The sequence below is a fragment of the Manis pentadactyla genome, chromosome 16 (genome assembly GCF_030020395.1).
Source record: "Manis pentadactyla isolate mManPen7 chromosome 16, mManPen7.hap1, whole genome shotgun sequence".
Classification (NCBI taxonomy): Eukaryota; Metazoa; Chordata; class Mammalia; order Pholidota; family Manidae; genus Manis; species Manis pentadactyla.
The window spans coordinates 70,557,064-70,577,432 of record NC_080034.1 but is presented as its reverse complement, the minus strand read 5'-3'; the positions used below and the strand labels follow the sequence as shown (position 1 = coordinate 70,577,432).

The window sequence follows — 20,369 nt, the reverse complement described above, 5'->3', positions numbered from 1 at the left end:
ATCTATTTGTCAATCCATCTATTATCTTTCATTTATCAATCCATTGATCTGTCATCTATCCATCTATCAGAGAGAGAAAAGAAAAGGTATGAAACAATGCAGTAATAATAACAATTATTAGAAATGAATTACATAAGTGGTAATAATATTAAGGTTGGGGAATCAAGGTGAAGAGAGTTCTTTGTACTGTTCTTATATTTTAGGTCATTGGAAACTACTTCAAAATAAAACTTTAAAAAATGATACTGTAATCTCTTCTCTATCCACTTCCAGGATTTCCAAAAGACCAGACGGAATAATGTTAAGTCTCTATTAAAATATCTTTTAATATAAAAAGTAAGTAATACTATTGGTAATTTATCTACTTATTTGTTTATTATCCATCCCTGGAAACAAGAATGGGAGCTCCGTGAGGGCAGGGACCTTGGCCTCCTGTCTCCTGCTGCAATCCCTGGGCCCGAACACACCAAATACCTGCCGAATGAGTAAGTGAATCAACAGAAATTAGGTCAGTTTTACACTTGTCATTACTATAGAATCATGGTGTATATATTAATTTTTTTCTCAGAAACCTTTATAATCTAATAGTCAATTTAGTCCTCAAATAATTACCGATACATAATTAAATATATACTAATATATAACGAAATATATTCATCTGAGTGACTGAGTTTGATCACTTCCTTAACATAGGGGTTGCAGATTAACTGCCATTTAAACGACACATAAAGCCTGAGGAATAAGGATGCATTTTCTATTATAGACACATACTCCAAGGGACATTTAAAAGAACCGAGGATGACACAGGGCATTACCCTGCTCAGAACTAGGACTTGGGTTTTGTGCTGTCACCCAGGCCACCACTGTCTGTCTCAGAGGAAAGAAGTGGCCTATGAAAACTATTTTCCAGCAGATAGAATCTTCTTGTTGTGTAACAGTTTGGGTGAATTTTCAAGTTGGTGCAAAGCCACAGTGGAACAGTGAAGGGAGGGAAGAAAAAGGAAGAAATGTTTGTTCATATCAAAGCCAAATCAATGTGAATGATTTTCCAGTTTGTTACTCCAACTGTTATGACATTCCAGGGAGGTGGAATTTGCCCCATTGCTTAACTGGGAACAGTGTGGGTAGGGGTGGGAGTCTGGCTCTCATAAAAGGCCAGCTTCAGCCCCTTAAGACCTAAGACATAGCATTACATATTCTTTTATTTCTTCTTAGTAAAAGTGCATCCTACGGAAATAGTTCTTTCCTTTTTTCTATTTCTGTTCAAGGTATTTTCATAAACCCCTGGTGTCCCCAGAGTCAAAATTCACCCCTGGAATTCCTCAATTTCCCTCCAACCAAGGAAAATGCCTCATTCTGCCACTTTCCATTCCCACCTTTCACTCCAGAAATTGTTGCTTTAATCTAGGAGTACGGAATTCAAATAATCTTCTGGGAAAGCTGAAGATAGACTCAGCAGTGTAGGGATATAAGGTCTGGAGAACACCCTCCAACACCAACATTCCAAAATTAAATAGAATCATGATTAAGTAGAGAAACTCCTGGGGCATGAAAATTCTAACATGTTGAGTAATGCCACTAAAATATCTTTTTCTGTGTATCTGGCTCCATTTTGTTCCTGGGTTTATTTGGCAAGTTTCCTTCTCACCTACATCAAATTCATGTCATCCTGTTCAGCTTTATTCACCTTAAATTCTACTTGTATGTAGATGTAACTCCCACATCACCAACCAATTTGTGAGCAGTCCTTACATTTTCTTTACTGCAGAATCATCAGTAGATGTACTAAAATGCCAAAATCACTTTCATAAGCCATCTGTTGACAATATTCTAGATCTTCTTGGAAGTCATAGCTTGTTAAAAGTCTGATTCATACAAACCAGATGTCCAAAAATAAGGAAATGGCTTAGTAAATCATCACACATCAAGATCGTGGAATATTATGCCACCATTAAAATTGTAATTATGTAGTCTACTTTGAAACATAAAACAGTATAATATCTTAGGAAAAAAAAAGATATGTGCACTCTGATAACTAAGCTAAGTATTTATGTATTGGAAAAAGCCTTAATGGTAATATGCAAAATGGTGAGGATACACATTAAATGTTTTAAAAAGTGATTTAATTTTAATGATACATTACATTTAATAAAAAAAAGAAATATGATTTGTGAACCTTGTCAAGGAAAGTAACTTGTAAGGTTGATCCTGAGCTTCACCATTTATTCAGTGAATGGTAATGGGTCCCAATACTGCCCAAGGACACTAGGGGAGTTTCTTCCTCCCTGTTCATAATATTTCAAGTCATAAATAGAGCTAAGTATGTCTGATTTGCCCAGAACTGTAGGTGTAATGTCAACAAATAAAGTAGTGGGAGAAACAGTGGACAAAATTCATTCATTCAAGAAACATTTACCGGGACACTCATGGTGTATGGACTTGGGGGGATACCGTGACAGGTACAGTTCCACCTCGCCTAGTGCGTGTTCTGGCCAGGAAGATACATTAATCCCAGTTAGACTTGTCATGTTTACACTGCAACTCTGATTCTGCCCTGCTACCTGAGGTCTTGGTGGGAGGGTACATTCAGAGTTCTCTCTCCCCGCACAGAAGCTGAAAGGGCAGGATCGCCCCTCTTCCAGTTGAGATGTACCCACACCCGCTGAGCAGGAGCCCTCAGCTCAGCCAGTCACGTGTGCTCTCTGGGAATCTGTGAAGGCGAGACAAAGGCCTGGGTCATATTCAGCAACAGAGGCAGCAGGCCTGGCTCCCCACCCCAGGGAGGCTATTGGGGTGTCTTGGCATTTCAGAGGTCCCTTTTATCTGCTGGTTCCCAGGCTTGGTCCTCCAGTCTTCTACTGGGTCTGAGCCACACCCCTGTGCTCCCCCACTTCCACCAACCCCTTTCCCTCCAACAAATTCCTCTTTGCATGTCTTTGTCCGAGTTGTTTTCTGTTATTTGTAATCAACAATTCTAACAGACACAGAGGGAAATGTCATGTGTTTGGTTTAGCACAGTGATTAGGTCTCAGGCAGACGTCCTGTCAAATCCTGCATCAACCTTAGAAGTCTAGACAAGTTGCTAGAGTGCTCACTGCCCCATTTTGCTCGTCTGAAATTGGGGAGAACCTCCTTCCCTCCTTAGTGGGGTGAAATGAGAAAATACAGTCTGGCAGGGTGCCTGGCTCATAACAGGACCGGCAAGAGTTTTCTTACTCCCCTTCCTGTCCTTTTGCCTCAAATAAATATTCGGTGATCTGTTGGCTAATAGAACTTTAAAACCAAACCAAGGAAATTAAAATCTGTAGTTCTTTGCTTCCCAGTTTCCAGTATCTCTTCCCTAATACATTTTCAGCATAGCCACTGGCATGACATTTGTATTTCTAGAACTGGATGATTGGATTTAGTAATTCTAAAGTTGGCAGATGATTCACTAATGGAATAATACATGTATCTGGAGACCACAGGAAAAAAATAGTGTAATATATATTTTTCGACAATAGTAAAAAGTAGAATAATATATTTTTGTTGACAATATTAAAAACCAAACCTGAATAACCCTTTGAAGCCCATTGTAGCCAAAAGAGGGAGCTATAGCAAATGTAGTCCTTTGATTCAATGATAATAGTACATAAAACACACAGTAAAAGCAAAATCCCCAGGCTACCTTGACAAAACCTCAGGGCCAAAAAACTGGCCCAAGAGCTTAGGACCAGCGCATCAGGGTGGCAGGAGTGGGGCCTCTGAGTCGTGGCTCTGGGGACTGAGCCATTTGGGTTTCTAAGCACTTCGCTGCGGAAGCAGTGCATTCAATCTGTTTAGGAAAGACACAACGGATTGGTTTTGTAAAGGGTAAATGGCACTCACGGTCTCTTTGTACCCAAGGAGGAGGGCGAGACCCAGTCGGAAGCCGTCTGAGTCAGCCAGGACTCACTGCTATCACTTCTCGGTTCACTTCATGACATATGACTGCGCGAGGGCCTGAGACCCTCTAAAGTGCATTATTAATTCTTCTGCAGCCCTGGCCAGGCAAAGAAGGGCACATTCCTAAAAGTTATGATCCCATTGTTTCAGAGACAGAAGCTTGGTTCTCCAAAATTTGAGCATGATAGCAGAGACCCACTTTGGGGCCAGCATCTCACTCCAGCACACACTTCAGGGTCCAGTGTTTGTAACATACGTTTTATCCTTTAATTGAAATACTATGAATAATTTAATTTTACATGATAGTTTTCTGCCACAAGTAAAAAAATCATGCCAATCTTCATTTTTGCTCTTTGACCTAGACCCTAGGGGAATGTTCTCAAGGGAAGAAAATGGATTTGCATATCTACTTTAAATGTACTTGGCATTCAAACTTAAAGAATAATTGCTAAATACAGATATCAACTAAGTCCCTCTGACACTTAGTGGCTTTTAAAACATAGTCATTATTTATTATCTGCCCTGGTTTCCATGGGTTAAGAATTTGGGCATGGTCCAGCTGGGCCTCTGTGGCTCCCACGACGTTTGCAGTCAATTTTTGGCCAAGCCCACAACCGTCTGGTGGCTTGCATGACTGTCCAGGTGGTCCCTACAGTGACAGCAGGTTGGCACTGGCTGTTGGTTGGGGGGCCTCTGTTCCTCTTCTGGGCTCCTCTCCACAGTGCTGTTGTCACACACCGTATCAGTATGGTTGGTGATTTGTTTCCCCAAGAGCTAGCAGATCAAGACTCTAGGTTGATGGCCCTCAACTGGGGGCAGTTTTTTCCCCTGACCCTAGAGACCCTAGAGACATTTAGCAATGTCTAGAGACATTTTTGATTTTTATAACTGAGCACAAGGTACCACTGGTATCTAATAGGTAGAGGTCAGGGATACTACTAAACATCTTACAGTACACAGGGCAGCCCCTTACGTAAAGAATTATCTGGTCCAATATGTTAATAGTGTTGTTGTTGAGAAACCCCAGTTACAGTTGGAAGCTGCAATGTCTTTTATGACCTAGCCTCAGAAGTCTCCCATGGTCACATTCGCCATATGCTGTTGGTCATGCGGGTCCAGCCCTGATTCCGTAAGGGAGGGGATTCCATAGGGTGTGTGTCCTGGAAGGCATGGATTATCAGGGCCAGCTTAGAGGTTAGGAAACACAGCACCCAAGTCTTAAAGGTAGTCATGGTGTAGGGTAGGACTGAGTGACTTTTCCCCTTTTCTACTTGTCTGTATTTTCTGAATTTTCTGGAATAATAACATATATTTATTCAATAAATACAAATGAGTTTCATGTAATGCAAAATAAACATAAAAATGTTTTAAAACCCTTTAACACAGCCTAGTGCTTTGTGAGATATCATCCACTGAAAATCACTGGGTCATTGGCCTCAAATAAATTATAGTCTAACATTGCAGAATGTTTTTAATAGGAGGGTCAGACAGCAGCCATGAGGGGTAAGGGTTCTACTGTCCACCTTTTGGTGAGAAGAGAGTAAGTTATTCCTGAACATCTACAGACCACTGCTTCTTGGAAACTAGTATTTGGGCCCTGACAACTGGACCTTTCCTTGACATATATTTTCTCTCTAAATCCTATGTTCCTCCTTCAGTATTTCAAGAAAGACCAAACTACCAAGCAACACTCTTATAAAACTTGAGATGATGCTATCCATCTATTTGCTCTTATCTCAAACAGATTGCCTCACACTCCCAGGATAACTTCCTTTCCTCCTCTGCAGAGCCCGTTGGTGGTTTAGCACTAGGCCATGTTAAAGGGCTTTGTAAGTCCGGGGAGAGGAAATCCCGGGGCAAAATACCTCTAAAACCTGAAATCAGTCAAAGGGAGAAATAAAGTTTAAAACCCATTTATTGCTTACAAACTGCAGTCCAGCGCCATCTCTCTCCCCTGCTCTGGAAGCAAGCAAGCAACAAGCCAGCCCCTCCCCTTAACCTCTCAGGTTCAGACGCGCCCTCGGTTGCCCAGGTAATTACTCATTGACATGGAGATGAACTTCTCTCCACCCCTGAAGATATGCAAATGCACCAAAGACAGGCAAAATAATTTGGAAATGTTACAATTTTACCTACAGGCTTTAAAACATTTTTTATGTTTATTTTGCATGATATAAAAGTAATTTGTATTTATTGTATAAATACACATGGGGGTGCACCGGATCTTGAACCTCCTTACCTCCTCTGGGCCCGGCTTCCAGTCTCCTGCTGTCTTCACTGTCCTCTCACCGTTGGCCATTTCATCTCAGCATTCAAGTGCACTGAAATATTTCCATTCTTTAAAATTAAAAAAAAAAAGAAGTATGCAGTATCTTCCTTCCCTCCCTCATCCACCACTAGCTGTTGTTCAATTTCTTCCCTTCCTTTCCCAAACTTCTTTAAAGAGACACCTATGCTCACTGCCTCCACTTCCAAGGCTCCCTCTAGCTCCCTCCGCCCCCTTCCTGCCGTCCCCAAGGTCAACAGGCTGCTAAAGGCAAAGGCTTTCCTCTCACCTGCCCAGTGTTTCTCAAAGATGGCCCCCCAGTCTGCATTAGACTCACCCGGAGGTCTGAGCTGAGCCTGCTGGGTAGGGGTCTGGCAGACTTGACAGTTTTGAGGAGCGGTGACTCAGGCTTACCGAAGGTGAAGAGCCCCAGCGTGTCCGTGTGTCCTGCAGCAGGCCTGCGGGGGGGCGCCTTCCCAGCACTGCCCTGGTGCCTTGCAAGAGCAGAGCTGGGCCTGACGGGTAACAGAAATTCTTGTGATATGAAATCATACACAATGAGGAAGGAAAAGAGAAAACACAAACACACATTTGTGTCCTAAAGAAAATGTTTCAAGTTTGATCTCATTTCCTTTTTCTTATTTTTGCTAGCTACTTACAGTTGTGGTTTAGATTAGTCTTGGCTTCTTCAGATTTTCCGAACAAAGGCGGGGACTGGAGATTTGACTCTCTGTGGAATAACACAGATCAAAATGACCGTCTGACCCATTTAGTATTTGGCACAGGGACGGTGGAGCAGGAGGGAATGATCAGTGAGGACAGAAGTTGGCTTGGAAGATCAAAGCGTTTAATTCTGTGGCCTCGTGCCCTAGAGCATCAGATTTTATCAGAGACATCCGATGGCTGATACCATCATATACGTGCTGTCCTAAAAATCTTTAACTTCCTTAATAAGGCAAAACTCAGCTGACGTCAAACTAAACCAAAGCCCTTATCTCCAGGTTAAATATTTGCATTTCTTAAATTTGAAGGCTGTAGGCTGGCAGCTGATGAGACCCTGGCTCTGGCTGAGCTTGACAGATGCCCAGAGGAGATGGCAAAGGCTGATGACACTGAGCCCGAGGTCAGCGTCGGGAGGAGAACAGGCCCCTGGGCTAACCGCTGTCCAGGAAGGCGTTCTTGTAACCCTGCAAGGACACGCAGCCGTATCCGCGTCCCAGTCACCAGGATCCCGAAGCAGGCAGGGTCTGTGTGCGGAATGCTGGCAGTCCTGGGGCCCCTTTCCACCTTGCAAACAGCCTTTTCCAACTCGTCCCTTCTTGGGGCCCCAGTGTTGACCCTGACAGAGGAAACTCCCCATCCCGCATCGCCAGTCAGATAAGAACACCCTCCGGAGGAGGAGATTGCCCTGCACTGGCTTTCAAAGGCAGCCCGGGGCTCTTGTTCCCAGGCATCCACAGAAGCGTGGAAGGAATTTATCTCATGTCACTTTGTCTCGCTCAAAACCCCAAAGCTCTTACTGCCTCGTTCAACACACTCACTGGAGCCACACGAAGGCCTGGTTGGAACGGCATTTTATTCTCCCCTGACAGCCTTCTGCTGGCTGCTGTAAAATGGCTCAGAGGGACTTAGTGGCCTTATGGCCTCTTGTTCAAGGCTGTCCTTGTTTCCTCATGTTGGAAAGACACGGGTAAAGCTGCCTTTACACTCAGAGGTGGCTGGGGTGCTGGGGAGAAGGGAGGGATGCTAGAAATGAGAAATTTTCAGTTTATCACATCATAAAAAGGAAAGACTGGAGGGGTGCAATTTTTGAGCAGATGGAAGTAGGTGTGGATTTTTGTCATTTGTGGGTGAGCTAGGGACCAAGGCTTGGCCACCACACCAGGCTTCCAATTGGCTCTTGGAAAAAGCAAAGGAGGTATGGCTGGGTGGGGGTGGGTTTTAATCCTCTTGAAAAAAATCAGAATGTTGTATGCACACAAGAGGGGTTGTGTTGGGAGAGAGCAGTTTTATAATTAAAAAAAATTCCTCCCCCCTCCAGCTTCCTAGCCCCAAAATGAAATTAAATCTCTTCCTCCAGTAAAATCAGCTGAGTCCAAAAGAATTCCCTTTTTGCAGATGTTATGGAATGTTCCAGAGCCCTCTGTCCATAAATTCAGGGAGGCCGTGGCTCAGGGTTAGGCGCATTATAAATGGTGTTTTCATGGACCTGGAGAGAAACCTAACCCCACCATTACTTGATTGGAAAAGAGACTTACTTGGCTACCTTCCACCTTTTAAATAATTCAGTGTTTAGAGTAGCACTTTCAACTTTTTTAAAAGTAGGGAAGATTCTCAGCCTCTTTCCCAGGATATACAAATGCACATCTAAATTACCATAAATGAATGCATAAGAAATGCTGCCATCATAGAGAGAAAGCCTAATTTCAAAGCAATTTTGGAAAAGTAAAAGACAAGCCTGTATTTACTTTGGCTTGTCATTACTGAGGATACTAATTTTAAAAATCTAGAATGCTAGAAAAAATGCATCTCCCAAATCTGAATAATTTATTTTGAAGACACATGTGGAGTGTACATACGTTTTTTAAAAGAATGAAGAGGGAGAAGTTGAGATGAAAATATTTTGTGGGATGTTTTTGAAGACAAGATAGGGAAAATGCTTGAATATAATGATACATTTAAAAGGCAGATTACAAAATTGCATATGTAATGATGAAAGTAGCTATCAAGTACACATATAATAACAGTGGTCTTCTCAAGTAGTACGATGAGTGATTTGTTTCCTTTTCTGTCTTCTAAAAGTTCTCTATAATAACCATATGTTAATATTTACCATACAAGAAGTAAAATCCAATAAATATCACTTAAAATATATAAGCTCTAAAGAAGGCAAGTGAACCGAGGTTAAACAATATTCCAGGACAGTTAGGTTAGGATTTTTTTTCTTAATACCTATTGCTTCACTAATTCCCAGGCTCTGTGAATTGACTTGATTCATACTCCAGCTACGCCCCTACTTCCGTCTGTCCTGCATGGGGCAGCAGGTCTCTGGCAGGCTTGAAGTGATTCAGGCTCTATAAACCCACCAGTGAGCAGGGCCCATTGGTAAGTGCACAGATGTGAGACACAGCCCATTAGAAGAAGTGAGATGATGCCACAGCAATTTAACCCCAGGAAGAATAAAGAAAGTGTAAAAGCCATATGCTTCCCTAGAGTAACAAAGAACATCTGTCTTCAAGCTCACAAGTCTAGAGATGACATCTCTAAGAATAAGCCCTCTGCCATTCTTTCTTGAACATATTTGTTCCTTCTTGCTAGAATCCCTTTCTGTGCTGGGACAAGACCTTTTTTGCCTCTGTCCACATCTCTGGATGGAGATCTCTGCAGTGGTCAGCCTGCCGGCTCTCGGTGTCAGGTGGCAAGGTCATCCAGGCTGTGCAGCTGGCCTCCTTGGGACTAGGCGGAGTTCTCAGGGCAGAGATTGGCCTGACGGCGGGGGCCACAGGTGCTCAGGTACAACCTGAGGGCAGGCATGGGACTGAGAGGATCCCCGGGCACCACGTTGGGTCCCTGAAGCAAGTGACCGCCTGGAAACCATGCGTTCAGCAGCTCTGTGAGGAGAGGCCCATCTGAGGGTTGCAGTCCCCTCTGCCCCCAGCTGTTCTCATTCTACTTTATACCTGGATGGCTGAGGCAGAGCTGTGTTCTCTTGCTCTACATGTTTGCACCTTTCCCTGCACTCTCTTCTTTATAAAGTCTCAGAGAGGAGATATAATGAGTCTTGGCTATTGATAGCATAGTCTTTCCAAATGTGTCTTGAGACACACTGGTGATGTGAGAAATCAGCTTCATGGGTTAAGGTGAAATGGAGTAGGAATGGAATGGAATTAAATTGAAGATATAAGAATATATTGCATATGGTAAAGGGAGCATGATTTCCCAGAATTTTGGGTTCAGCGTTATATATACATGTACATATATATGTGTGTGTGGTGTTAGTGTACTTGGTTACAATGTAAGATGTATTTAGGGTCATGAATAAACAAGTTTGGAAGTCACTGGTTTAGGCAGATATTTATATGGGGCTGTGGTATAAGAAGAAATATGATATTTGGTCTTTGGCCCCAGTTCCAGGCACAGAACTCCTAAGATGCCTAGAATTTCCTGAATGGTAAGTGTCTTATTCAAAATGAGCTGCTTCACCAGCCCAGAGTTGATGTTAGTGAGGAGACCCCTGGTGGTCCTGGGACAGCTTTAGGATGGGGCTGGCGGCTGGAAGAACCAATTGGCACTTTCAACCCTACCCTCTAACCTCTGGGGAGAGGTGAGGGCTGCTGATTTTCAATCACCAATGGCCAGTGATTAAATCAATCATGCCTGTGTAATGAAACCTCCATAAAACCTCCTAAACAATGGGGTTTGGGAAACTTCCAGGTGGATAAGCACATTAAGCCAAACTGTGTGGCTTAAAACAACAGTTAAGAGCTATTTTATTACTCCTTAGGGCTCTCCTGCACTCAGCCGGTGGCTCTGCTGTGCCTGCTGTCTGCCGGGGCTGGAGTCCTCCGGGGTTCCTCTGGCTGGAACATCCAAGACGGCTCACTCACATGCTGGCAGGTGGCACTGGCTGGGCCTGGGAGCTCAGGGTGGAGAGCCGGCAGAAGCGCCACCTCACGGCCTCTGCATGTAGGTTGGCTTCTCGCAGCATGATAGCAAGTGGAGACCCGAGGCACTGAGAGCAAGTATCGCGAGAGGCAGGAAGAAAGGCAAGTCAGTTGAAAGCACCATCCGTGGCACAGCATTACTTCCACCATATTGTATTAGTCCAACCAGTCACAGGGCCCACCCACGGGGGCAGAGAAACAAACCCCACCTTTTGATGGGGGAGGCACAGTTCACCCTGCAGAAGAGTGTGTAGGATGAGAGACAATATGTGACTGTCTTTGGAAAATTCAATATACTGCAGAAGGTAATTGGGCAATATGTATTAAAAATCCTTAATATTTGTACATCTGTTGTTGTCCCAATTCAGCTTCTAGAACATTTAAAAAATGTATATAGTCGTAGATATTTCTGAAGACTTAGTTCTCAGGGTAGGCATCTTAATACTGTATTTATTAGACTCAAATTAAAAGGTATTCTCGGGAGGGGCGGAAGATGGCGGCGTGAGTAGAGCAGCGGAAAACTCCTCCCAAAACCGCATATATCTATGAAAATATAACAAAGACAACCCTTCCTAGAATAAAGACCAGAGGACACAGGACAATATCCAGACCACATCCGCACCTGAGAGAACCCAGCGCCTCGCGAAGGGGGTAAGATACAAGCCCCGGGCCGCGGGAGCCGAGCGCCCCTCCCCCCAGCTCCCGGAGGGAGAAGAGCAGGCAGAGCGGGAGGGAGACGGAGCCCAGGACTGCCGAGCACCCAGCCCCCGCCATCCGGGCCAGAGTGCAGGGCGCTCGATACTAGGAAAACAGGGCAGCAAGAACAGTGAGCAGGCACTGGAGACTGGGCGCCAGAGGACATAAGAAAAGCGCGCGACCATTTTTTTTTTTTGCTTTTTTGCTGTTTTGTTTTGGCGAGCGCTTTTTGGAAGTCTTAAAGGGATAGGGACCCCAATACTAGGGAATCAGGGCAGAAAGACCGGTGAGCAGAGGCCTGAGGCTGGCACCGGAGAATAAAGAAAAACGAACAACCACCTTTTTTTTTTTTTTTTAATTAAAAACATTTTTTTTAATTTAAAAATTTTTTCTTTCTTTTTTTTTTTTTTTGGTGGTCGTTGTTTTGTTTTGGCGGGTGCTTTTTGGAAGTCTTAAAGGGGCAGGGCAGGTCACTTAATCCAGAGGTAGGGAATCCGGGATCTCTGGGCACCCTAACCCCTGGGCTGCAGGGAGCAGGGAGGCCCCTTACGGAGATAAATAGCCTCCCAGCCGCTCCCGCTCCAACGCGACTCCACCACTTTGGAGTAGCTGCCCGAGCCAGGCCACGCCCACAGCAACAGCGGAGATTAACTCCATAGCAGCCGGGCAGGAAGCAGAAACCCTGTCTGCGCGCAGCTGCGCAGCACAAGCCACTAGAGGCCGCTGTTCTCCCAGGAGAGGAGGGCCACAAACCAACAAGAAGGGAAGTCCTTCCAGCCTTCACTCTTCCCAGCTCTGCAGACTATTCCTATCACCATGAAAAGGCAAAGCTACAGGCAGACAAAGATCACAGAGACAACACCAGAGAAGGAGACAGACCTAACCAGTCTTCCTGAAAAAGAATTCAAAATAAGAATCATAAACATGCTGACAGAGATGCAGAGAAATACGCAAGAGAAATGGGATGAAGTCCGGAAGGAGATCACAGATGCCAGAAAGGAGATTGCAGAAATGAAACAAACTCTGGAAGGGTTTATAAGCAGAATGGATAGAATGCAAGAGGCCATTGATGGAATTGAAATCAGAGAACAGGAACGCATAGAAGCTGACATAGAGAGAGACAAAAGGATCTCCAGGAATGAAACAATATTAAGAGAACTGTGTGACCAATCCAAAAGGAACAATATCCGTATTATAGGGGTCCCAGAAGAAGAAGAGAGAGGAAAAGAGATGGAAAGTATCTTAGAAGAAATAATTGCTGAAAACTTCCCCACACTGGGGGAGGAAGTAATCGAACAGACCACGGAAATACACAGAACCCCCAACAGAAAGGATCCAAGAAGGGCAACACCAAGACACATAATAATTAAAATGGCAAAGATCAAGGATAAGGAAAGAGTGTTAAAGGCAGCTAGAGAGAAAAAGGTCACCTATAAAGGAAAACCCATCAGGCTAACGTCAGATTTCTCAACAGAAACCCTACAGGCCAGAAGAGAATGGCATGATATATTTAATACAATGAAACAGAAGGGCCTTGAACCAAGGATACTGTATCCAGCACGACTATCATTCAAATATGACGGTGGGATTAAACAATTCCCAGACAAACAAAAGCTGAGGGAATTTGCTTTCCACAAACCACCTCTACAGAACATCTTACAGGGACTGCTCTAGATGGGAGCACTCCTAGAAAGAGCACAGCACAAAACACCCAACATATGAAGAATCGAGGAGGAGGAACAAGAAGGGAGAGAAGAAAAGAATCTCCAGACAGTGTATATAACAGCTCAATAAGCGAGCTAAGTTAGGCAGTAAGATACTAAAGAGGCTAACCTTGAACCTTTGGTAACCACGAATTTAAAGCCTGCAATGGCAATAAGTACATATCTTTCAATAGTCACCCTAAATGTTAATGGGTTGAATGCACCAATCAAAAGACACAGAGTAACAGAATGGATAAAAAAGCAAGACCCATCTATATGCTGCTTACAAGAAACTCACCTCAAACCCAAAGACATGTACAGACTAAAAGTCAAGGGATGGAAAAACATATTTCAAGCAAACAACAGTGAGAAGAAAGCAGGGGTTGCAGTACTAATATCAGACAAAATAGACTTCAAAACAAAGAAAGTAACAAGAGATAAAGAAGGACACTACATAATGATAAAGGGCTCAGTCAAACAAGAGGATATAACCATTATAAATATATATGCACCCAACACAAGAGCACCAGCATATGTGAAACAAATACTAACAGAACTAAAGGAAGATATAGACTGCAATGCATTCATTCTAGGAGACTTCAACACACCACTCACCCCAAAGGATAGATCCACTGGGCAGAAAATAAGTAAGGACACGGAAGCACTGAACAACACAGTAGAGCAGATGGACCTAATAGACATCTATAGAACTCTACATCCAAAAGCAGCGGGATATACATTCTTCTCAAGTGCACATGGAACATTCTCCAGAATAGACCACATACTAGGCCACAAAAAGAGCCTCAGAAAATTCCAAAAGATTGAAATCCTACCAACCAACTTTTCAGACCACAAAGGCATAAAACTAGAAATAAACTGTACAAAGAAAGCAAAGAGGCTCACAAACACATGGAGGCTTAACAACACGCTCCTAAATAATCAATGGATCAATGACCAAATCAAAATGGAGATCCAGCAATATATGGAAACAAATGACAACAACAACACTAAGCCCCAACTTCTGTGGGTCGCAGCAAAAGCAGTCTTAAGAGGAAAGTATATAGCAATCCAAGCATATTTAAAAAAGGAAGAGCAATCCCAAATGAATGGTCTAATGTCACAATTATCGAAATTGGAAAAAGAAGAACAGATGAGGCCTAAGGTCAGTAGAAGGAGGGACATAATAAAGATCAGAGAAGAAATAAATAAAATTGAGAAGAATAAAACAATAGCAAAAATCAATGAAACCAAGAGCTGGTTCTTCGAGAAAATAAACAAAATAGATAAGCCTCTAGCCAGACTTATTAAGAAGAAAAGAGAGTCAACACAAATCAACAGTATCAGAAACGAGAAAGGAAAAATCACGACGGACCCCACGGAAATGCAAAGAATTATTGGAGAATACTATGAAAACCTATATGCTAACAAGCTGGGAAACCTAGGAGAAATGGACAACTTCCTAGAAAAATATAACCTTCCAAGATTGACCCAGGAAGAAACAGAAAATCTAAACAGACCAATTACCAGCAACGAACTTGAAGCGGTAATCAAAAAACTACCAAAGAACAAAACCCCCGGGCCAGATGGATTTACCTCGGAATTTTATCAGACATACAGGGAAGACATAATACCCATTCTCCTTAAAGTTTTCCAAAAAATAGAGGAGGAGGGGATACTCCCAAACTCATTCTATGAAGCTAACATCACCCTAATACCAAAACCAGGCAAAGACACCACCAAAAAAGAAAACTACAGACCAATATCCCTGATGAATGTAGATGCAAAAATACTCAACAAAATATTAGCAAACCGAATTCAAAAATACATCAAAAGGATCATACACCATGACCAAGTGGGATTCATCCCAGGGATGCAAGGATGGTACAACATTCGAAAGTCCATCAACATCATCCACCACATCAACAAAAAGAAAGACAAAAACCACATGATCATCTCCATAGATGCTGAAAAAGCATTTGACAAAGTTCAACATCCATTCATGTTAAAAACTCTCAGCAAAATGGGAATAGAGGGCAAGTACCTCAACAAAATAAAGGCCATCTATGATAAACCCACAGCCAACATTATATTGAACAGCGAGAAGCTGAAAGCATTTCCTCTGAGATCGGGAACTAGACAGGGATGCCCACTCTCTCCACTGTTATTTAACATAGTACTGGAGGTCCTAGCCACGGCAATCAGACAAAATAAAGAAATACAAGGAATCCAGATTGGTAAAGAAGAAGTTAAACTGTCACTATTTGCAGATGACATGATACTGTACATAAAAAACCCTAAAGACTCCACCCCAAAACTACTAGAACTGATATCGGAATACAGCAAAGTTGCAGGATACAAAATCAACACACAGAAATCTGTGGCTTTCCTATATACTAACAATGAACCAACAGAAAGAGAAATCAGGAAAACAACTCCATTCACAATTGCATCAAAAAAAATAAAATACCTAGGAATAAACCTAACCAAAGAAGTGAAAGACTTATACTCTGAAAACTACAAGTCACTCTTAAGAGAAATTAAAGGGGACACTAACAGATGGAAACTCATCCCATGCTCGTGGCTAGGAAGAATTAATATCGTCAAAATGGCCATCCTGCCCAAAGCAATATACAGATTTGATGCAATCCCTATGAAACTACCAGCAACATTCTTCAATGAACTGGAACAAATAATTCAAAAATTCATATGGAAACACCAAAGACCCCAAATAGCCAAAGCAATCCTGAGAAAGAAGAATAAAGTAGGGGGGATCTCACTCCCCAACTTCAAGCTCTACTATAAAGCCATAGTAATCAAGACAATTTGGTACTGGCACAAGAGCAGAGCCACAGACCAATGGAACAGACTAGACAATCCAGACATTAACCCAGACATATATGGTCAATTAATATTTGATAAAGGAGCCATGGACATACAATGGCGAAATGACAGTCTCTTCAACAGGTGGTGCTGGCAAAACTGGACAGCTACATGTAGGAGAATGAAACTGGACCATTGTCTAACCCCATATACAAAAGTAAACTCAAAATGGATCAAAGACCTGAATGTAAGCCATGAAACCATTAAACTCTTGGAAGAAAACATAGGCACAAACCTCTTAGACATAAACATGAGTGACCTCTTCTTGAACATATCTCCCCGGGCAAGGAAAACAACAGCAAAAATGAACAAGTGGGACTATATTAAGCTGAAAAGCTTCTGTACAGCAAAAGACACCATCAATAGAACAAGAAGGATCCCTACAGTATGGGAGAATATATTTGAAAATGACACATCCGATAAAGGCTTGACGTCCAGAATATATAAAGAGCTCACACGCCTCAACAAACAAAAAACAAATAACCCAATTAAAAAATGGGCAGAGGAACTGAACAGACAGTTCTCCAAAAAAGAAATACAGATGGCCAACAGACACATGAAAAGATGCTCCACATCGCTAATTATCAGAGAAATGCAAATTAAAACTACAATGAGGTATCACCTCACACCAGTAAGGATGGCTGCCATCCAAAAGACAAACAACAACAAATGTTGGTGAGGCTGTGGAGAAAGGGGAACCCTCCTACACTGCTGGTGGGAATGTAAGTTAGTTCAACCATTGTGGAAAGCAGTATGGAGGTACATCAAAATGCTCAAAACAGACTTACCATTTGACCCAGGAATTCCACTCCTACGAATTTACCCTAAGAATGCAGTAATCAAGTTTGAGAAAGACAGATGCACCCCTATGTTTATTGCAGCACTATTTACAATAGCCAAGAATTGGAAGCAACCTAAATGTCCATCAATAGATGAATGGATAAAGAAGATGTGGTACATATACACAATGGAATACTACTCAGCCATAAGAAAAGGGCAAATCCAATCATTTGCAGCAACATGGATGGAGCTGGAGGGTATTATGCTCAGTGAAACAAGCCAAGCGGAGAAAGAGAAATACCAAATGATTTCACTTATCTGTGGAATATAAGAACAAAGGAAAAACTGAAGGAACAAAACAGCAGCAGAATCACAGAACTCAAGAATGGACTAACAGGTACCAAAGGGAAAGGGACTGGGGAGGATGGGTGGGTAGGGAGGGATAAGGGGGGGAGAAGTAGGGGGGTATTAAGATTAACATGCATGGGGGGGTAAGAGAAAAGGGAGGGCTATACAACACAGAGAAGGCAAGTAGTGATTCTACAACATTTTGCTATGCTGATGGACAGTGACTGTAAAGGGGTTTATAGGGGAGACCTGGTATAGGGGAGAGCCTAGTAAACATAATATTCGTCATGTAAGTGTAGATTAGTGATACCAAAAACAAAGCAAAAAAAAAAAAAAAGGGCAGTTCCTGTGTGGTAACCTCCAACGAGTTCTTCACAAGGGTATAAAGGGCATATAAAAGTGTAGGCAAAGGGTCTGTTTGTGTTTATACAGAGGATCAAAGCCTAATTGGGCTACCCCGAAAATGAACTAAGATACGATATGAAAAAGAACTTCCAACATCTGCACTCTCTGGAAGACTCATGCCAGAAGATGATCATCAAAAAACCCCAACAAAGATCCACGCACTGCTACAGCTGTAGATGCACTCATCCCACCAGTTCCTGGACTTGCCATGGGAATGAGGAAGGAGATATCTAAGCTGACCTGTGCATACAGTAAAACAACAAATTTGACTGGATCTATACTGTTGGAACTCAACCAAGAATTTGGAGAAGTGCAAATTGTAGCACTCCAAAGTCTTACAACTACAGACTATTTACTGTTAAAAGAACATATGGCATGTGAACAGTCCCCAGGAATGGGTTGTTTTAATTTGTCTGATTTCTCTCAGACTGTTCAAGTTCAGTTGGACAATATCCACCATATCATAGATAAGTTTTCACAAATGCCTAAGGTGCCTAACTGGTTTTCTTGGTTTCACTGCAGATGGCTGGTAATTACAGATATGCTTTGGTTATGTAACTATACTCCTATTATGTTAATGTGTGTGCGCAATTTAAGTAGTAGCTTAAAACCTATACATGCTGAAGTTACTCTACAAGAAGATATGTCAAAGAAATAATCAATCTTCCCATGTTTTCTTCCGCCTGCTACTTCTATAGCTTTTCTTCTTCCTTCCTAATTACAACCCTTAAATAGAATTCGTGCCTCATATCAAATTTACCGAGTATCATAATTCTTCCAAGTGGTAAAGATACCTCAAGACAAATGCTGGGCATAGAAGCCACAGGGCATAAATATGCAAAGAATTAAAAAGCTAACCTTTTCAAACAATAAGGCTTCCCTCTCACTTACCAACTTCACATTTCCCTGTATGGCCCCGGAAGATGACTGGTTAGCCAGAGACGGGTAAGATTCCTCAAGGGAGGAACAACCTAAGACAGGCACAGTCGCAGGGGGGCCATCAGGTGAGAAATTGGGGATCAACAGAGGTGAGGCTTAGAACCTCACCCCCCCTGTTTTGAGAGAAATCTTCTGCATACGTGGATGTTTTATTGCCCTGGTCTAGCTTGGATTAACACATAGTCTACAGGCACACACCTGATCATCTACATTTGCCCTCTTACAGCACTAAACTATGTTTTCTACCTTTATCTTGCATCTACCTACCACTTCAGCATTTTATTAAAAATAATAATAATAAAGAGAGAAATGTGGTATCCACATATAAATCAAGTATAAAAACCAAATGAGTATTCATATTTGAACTGACTGTTTAGAGTTCATAATGCATGAGCAAAACCGAAAGTTTCTGTGATGACTGCCCTTGTACTGTTCACTATGTAACTTATTCATTATGTAAGAATTTGTTCTCCATGTAAGAACTTGTTTGTTATGCCTCAGAAGATTGGAGACTGACGAAAATTAGGCTTGGGGTGGATTAATGATTGTGCATTGAGCATTGACTCCCCTATACAGAATTTTATTGTCTTTAACAACCATTTGATCAATAAATATGAGAGATGCCCTCACAAAAAAAAAAAAAAAAAAAAAAAAAAGGACAGACTTCCAATGGTAAAATAAATAAGTAACCGGGATGTAATGTATAGCATAAGGAATATAGTCAAGATATTGTAACAGCTTGGTAGGGTGATAGCTGGAACCTAGAATTATGTATATAAATGTTTTACCACTGTGTTGTACACTTGAAACTAATGTAATGTAATACTGTGCGTCAACTACCCTTCAATAAAAAATAATTATTAAAAAAAAAAAAAATCTCATGTTCCTGAACAGGAAATGGATTAGTTATTGCATATCCTACTATATGGTCCAAAAATGGCCCCATAAAAATTATATTTGCAGTAATGCAAGTCAACACTAACTATTCTAGAGAAATAGAGTTTGTGGGGGTTTTTTGGAGGGGGAAGCTTGGAATAGATCACTCTGCTCCTGGTACAGTCAGAGAGCTTTCTGGAAGGAAAGGGTTGAAATTACGACCCTGTTTTCTTACAAAATGTTTTTTTTTAATTCTTATTTTTAAAAATTCAATCAGGTATCGATTGTGCAAGTCATGACGATTGACTAGAACTTATATAAAGTTTCAGCCGTCCTGATATGGAGTCCTTTTATTTCTCCTGATTTGGAGTCCTTCCATTTTTCCTTTCATGGCAGGTGTCTTCTTGCTCAAAGAGGACAAACGGCAGAGTGCAGAGGCCAGCTCTGCCCCGACAGTGGGGAAGATCTCGTTAGTTAAATGTAAATAGTCTGGCTCCGTTTTATTAATTACTCTTCTGTTTGCCTATTAAAAAGACTCGTATTCATGATATACCTTGAAGCTCCTGATCTCCTTGAGAATAAGGCTCCTGGCAGTTAGGATATTACCGCAGTTTTTAAAAGATTCAGTTTAAATTCACTTAGCTTTATGTTTTAACAGATAATACATTTTCAGGGTTCAAAATGCAAAAATTACAACAGGATATTCTGTGACAAATTTTTTACCCACTCGTATTTCCTCTCCTTTCTGCTCCTCACCCCAGAGCCAAAGAATGGTTTCTAGAGCCTGTGTATCCCTGCAAAGATAGTCTATGAATATGAACAAATACATATATTATCCTCTCCTTCCTCTCTTAAACAAATCATGGCATAACAATACTGTTTTTCTTT

General features: G+C 42.0%; 1 long non-coding RNA gene across 2 annotated transcripts; it reads right to left on the bottom strand.

Annotated features, from left to right (window-relative positions):
- Window positions 1–336: 336 nt before the first annotated feature.
- On the bottom strand, window positions 337–7,087 carry LOC118914176 (uncharacterized). 2 transcript variants are annotated; one of them, XR_008994399.1, is made up of 5 exons: window positions 6,850–7,079; window positions 6,605–6,705; window positions 6,164–6,261; window positions 2,562–2,710; window positions 337–474 (listed from the first exon to the last, which is right to left on the bottom strand). It is a non-coding gene; the product is annotated as an uncharacterized LOC118914176 (long non-coding RNA). The 2 variants fall into 2 exon arrangements; XR_005025513.2 differs by lacking the exon at window positions 337–474 and having other exon boundaries at window positions 2,093–2,710; window positions 6,850–7,087.
- Between the last annotated feature and the right edge of the window lie 13,282 nt (window positions 7,088–20,369).